General features: G+C 44.5%; 1 protein-coding gene and 1 pseudogene across 2 annotated transcripts in view; both read right to left on the bottom strand.

The window, feature by feature from the left end:
• LOC118240651 overlaps positions 1-5000 on the bottom strand; it is a 659061-nt pseudogene that overhangs the window by 481281 nt on the left and 172780 nt on the right.
• The window catches only part of tmem38b (transmembrane protein 38B), a 20959-nt gene that overhangs the window by 14705 nt on the left and 1254 nt on the right, over positions 1-5000 (bottom strand). The gene's annotated exons all lie outside the window — the stretch shown is intronic.

The following is a 5000-nucleotide window of genomic DNA, read 5'->3' as shown; positions in this document are numbered from 1 at the left end:
GGGAGGCAGAACAGGGCACAACCCATATTGCAAAACGTATTTCATGCAATTACACATTTTCACCTGTGAGGTCATTTCCCCCAAACTCTAATTTTCATTGAACTTTGACCATAAACATATATGACGCATAAGAAATCTGGCTTTACCACTTTGTGTGCTACAGTGTGCACACACATAACATGCATAACATAAATTAGCATTTACACTGCTGCTACACAGACGACATGGCCCTAATAACATGGCTGTAAGCACACAGCTTTAACCACAGATTGGTAGATAGTTTTAGCTTCCATCCAGTACAGCTCAGGGCTGAATTCAGCCCACAGAGACAGCCACATCACATCGACAGAAGCACAACTAACACCACCTGAATTTACCATATAAAAGCGTAATTTCAGTGTGCCACGCGCCTGTTTATATAGTGCTTTTCACAGCGGCCATTATCACAAAGCAGCTTTACGCATATCTGAGTCCAAGCCCCCAGTGAACAAGCCAAGGGTGACAGTGGTAAGGAAAAACTCCCTAGATCATGAGGAAGAAACCTGGAGAGGAACCAAGACTGAAAGGGGGGGGAGCATCCTCCTCCATCCTCCTCCTACAGGGCCCCAGAATGAGCAGCTACAGAGGTCCCAACCTCATGAAGCACAACTGCTCCACCCACCCCACATCTCCACCCACCCCAAGAGCCTGCAGTGCATCAGACCCAAATAATAAGAGGTCCACCCATAGCTGAGAGATGTGAATATCTTCATGGAAACAGAAAACACACACACACACACATCCAGACTCTGGAAGAGAGAAAACACGCACGCGCACACACACACACACACACACACACACACACATCCAGACTCAGGGAGACAGAACACATGCACACACACATTCAGACTCAGGGAGACAGAACACATGCACACACACATCCAGACTCGGGGAGACAGAAAATGTGCGCATGTGCGCACGCATGCACACACACACACACACATCCAGATTAAGGGAGACAAAATACACACACACAGATAATCTGAAATAAACAGATGTAGGCAGACATGGTTACTCAGATGGGTGGTGTAAGGTGGAGACTGATAGAAGAAAAAGTGACAGTAAATAAATGAACAAATTTCATAACCTCTCATCCTACACTTTGCAGTAGGGTGCAGGGTGGGAGATCTCAGGTACACGGCCCTGCTGGGGCCACTCCCACTTATCTGAATCCCAGGAAATCTTAATGTGCGTGCTGACGAGATCCAACCAATCTGGATTGTTCTTGCTGAATTTACCACGACTGCGACAGATCAGATGTTCTCACCGGCTGATCAGATGTTCTCACCGGCTGACAAATCACCAGCGTTTCACCCAGAGAGGAATAGACTAACCCCATACATTCCTGGGAATGTCGGGATCCCTTTTAACAGGCGCTGATGTCCATGCTGGCAGCAAGACTTCACACGGTCACTTTAATGATGTCTCTCCAGCCTCTCAGCATGCCAGCAATAAGACCCTGAACAGACTCCAGTGAACTGATGCAGCGGTGCATGAGCTCAGGGGTGGTCCTGTGGAGCTCCACACACACGCACGCATGTGCTTCATCTGCTCTTCACCTGCCCACAAGTACAATCTCTGTGGATCTCGCAGTGTCTGCATGGATGTCCTTTAGCTGTGATGGTGTATCTCTCACTAGAGTGGACCTCCTCTGGAGTTTACTACGGCTGAGCTCTGTGCTGTGATGTTTTAGTCGTGTCAGTCTGTCCACTTAATCAAAGTGTCTACAGGACAAAGTTGAAAAGTTCACTTCTACAAGATTTTAAAAGAGGAGATAAAAACTAAACAACAATCCCCCTCTCTGTCTCTGTATGTCTCTCCGTGTCTCTCTCTATATTCCTTCCACTGAGCTCTATACTAAAGAGCTGCTGTATCTCCTGAGATTTTGTGAAGGAACTTAATGGTTCCCAGAAGGCTGTTTGAGGGAGGACGGGACAGACCCTGCTGCTGTCTGAAAACAGCCAGTCCCCATTCTCACACACACACACACACACTATACACACACACACACACACACACACACACACACACACACACACAGAAAGCCCTAACACACACTATACACAAGTCCTAACACACACACACACACACACACTATACTCACACACAAAAACACACACAAACAAATGCACAAAAGCGCTACACACAAACGCAAACACACTACACACATGCACACCAATGACCTACATACAAGAGCTAAAAGATATAGGCCTGTATTATAGAGCCTCAGGCCTTTCCAGAGATCACAATTCCACCCAAGTTTGGCTTCTGAGGTCATTTGTCTGACAAATACCAACAAAGACATCACATGACAGACACTGGGATACTGGCCATAGAAATTTACATACATTTGCAAAGATAAAATTCTTCTATGGCGTCAATGTCATAGTGTCTTGAATTCCTCATGTTGCCTTGGCAACCCGCCCGATTCTCAAGGTCGGAAGGTCACCATTAACATAGCCCAAGACCTTATGTGCTACTGCAAGACCAATTCCAAGCCCGCAATCTATGTGCATCATTTAGAGAGCATTTACCTCAAACACAAAATGGCCAAACACTGATATCAGCCTTATCAAAGACTAACAGACCGGGTGAGAGCAGCAAAAAGATGTGCTCCACAGTCCACACAAGGTTTAATAGCAACGCCATTTATGTAGGATTCACGAGGTCACCATTTATGTACAACACTCAATAATACTGGCTTCATTTCTAGAAGTCCTGTACATAGAATACAGACCGACAGGTATGATATGAAGTTCCTCTGACATGACAAAACCACCAACTGTGTGTGTCTCCATTAAAGATGTCCAGTTTTACTGGAGAAGCCAGAAACGTGTAACTGGAGAAGCTGATCGTTCTGGAATGGTACAGGGAAAGTGAAAACTTTATGTTCACGCCATTACGTATCAACACAGGAACACTCAGAAAAGTCAAAATCAAAAAACTAAATGGTAGAGGTGTAGAGGGGGATGGTAGAGGTGTAGAGGGGGATAATAGAGGTGTAGAGGGGGTGGTAGAGGTGTAGAAGGGGATAGTAGAGGTGTAGAGGGGGATAACAGAGGTGTAGAGGGGGGTGGTAGAGGTGTAGAAGCAGGTGGCAGAGGTGTAGAGGGGGATAATAGAGGTGTAGAGGGGGATGGTAGAGGTGTAGAGGGGGATGGTAGAGGTGTAGAGGGGGATAACAGAGGTGTAGAAGGGGGTGGCAGAGGTGTAGAGGGGGATAACAGAGGTGTAGAGGGGGATGGTAGGGGTAACAGGCAATGAAATGCCACCAGGACCAGGTGCTTGCAGCTGCTCTATAAATAGGGGCTGCTCATGGCAGGCCCCCCCAAACCACTACAATAGGACAATAGGGTAAGAAGGTCACAGCCTAGATACAAAGAGCCATCTGTTGCTTCCCTGATCCGAGGACTACGGTACACGAGGAGGACCCATGTCAGATAATGTGTCGTCCTGAGCAGTCTGTCAGTCTGATTCCACTAGAACGGAAAGTAAATTATGGGGCATCAGCCCATATTTAGCCCAGTTTGCTTTACAAGCAACCGTCAAACGGGTTTTACGGCTACACCCTGGGCTACGAACAGGCAGGTGCTACCGACTCTTGGCAGGGAGCCAAAAGCCTGTTTTGTCTCTGCAAGGAGAGTTATAAAGAGAGACTGAACTGGAGACTGAAGGGTAAACAGGCAGAAAGAAATGTAGAGAGAGACAGAAATGGAAATTGAACTGACAATTTCACTTTTGTTCACTTTTGTACAAGGAACAATCTATATAGGATTCATCGTGCGATTGCCCTCTCGGGTGCCTAAAATACTCCCACACAGCCGATGCATTTTGGGGGAAGATAATACATTTTACCACTGTCCCCAGTCTCTACCATTTTGCTTCTAATAAGACTGAAAACATTTTGGTCTCGCTAATAGCCAATAAATAGGATATATGCATGAGCTTGGTTTTGCATGTGAAAATCAGATCACATCAAGATTGGCAAGTTTATACATCACTTCTTCTTATTCAATAATGGCAAAATGACTGTAGACTGGCCAAACATTAGATTTTTTTTTTTATTAAGGCATGTCAAGAACAACAAATAGCTCATACACCTTCAACATGACATGGACTATTTGTGAAGCATTACCCATTTGTGTGTGTGTGTGTGTGTGTGTGTGTGTGAGAGAGAGAGAGAGAGATAGATTTCATCATGGGGTTCACAACAATTTTAGAGAGCTGCAGAAATAAGTACATAATACTGTAACATTTGATAATCCTGTATAGATAACATTTAAAAATCATAAACATTTAATAATCCTGTATTAACATTTAATCATATAGATATAACATAATAATCCTTTGCAAATGAAAAATCTTAGGATATTGCCATAAAATCTCATGTAGCTACAATCAATACATCACACTGTCATTATGACGTTTCAGCGCGTATAAGGAGTGAAAACACAACCTGACCAGTGCAGCGGCGTCCTTTACCAAAGAGCTCACGTCGCCGACGCTAGACCAAAAATAGATATCTTAGCTGATTCATTTAGTTAGAGTCAACATTGCCCTGTTCTTCTGTGCATTTGATAGCCATTGTGTGTGATAAAGTTAGAAACATGCTGGGAGCAGCAGTAGATTTACAGCAGTAGTGTATTTACAAAGACAAACATCTGATTCATCTCAGTGCAGTCAGCAATGCCTGTGTGGAAAAACAGAGGTCCCTAGTATGAGTCAGAAGTACAGAGAGAGGTAACTGTCAACTCCAGCCTACACTTCAGTGAGTTGTAAGACCCAAAACAAAGGATGATCACTAGGACCTGAATGGATAAAAAAATGATTGGGTATGCTCTAAACAGAAGAGCATTTTAATTGGTATTTTGACAAATGCAAAGGAGGAGTCACTGTACCATCATGCACTGTGATACTGTAACGACCACAGCTGGTAAAGGTACTTGACTAGCAATCAGAAG

Source organism: Electrophorus electricus, chromosome 22 (genome assembly GCF_013358815.1).
Source record: "Electrophorus electricus isolate fEleEle1 chromosome 22, fEleEle1.pri, whole genome shotgun sequence".
In the NCBI taxonomy this organism is placed as follows: Eukaryota; Metazoa; Chordata; class Actinopteri; order Gymnotiformes; family Gymnotidae; genus Electrophorus; species Electrophorus electricus.
This window is presented reverse-complemented; position numbering and strand designations above follow the sequence as displayed.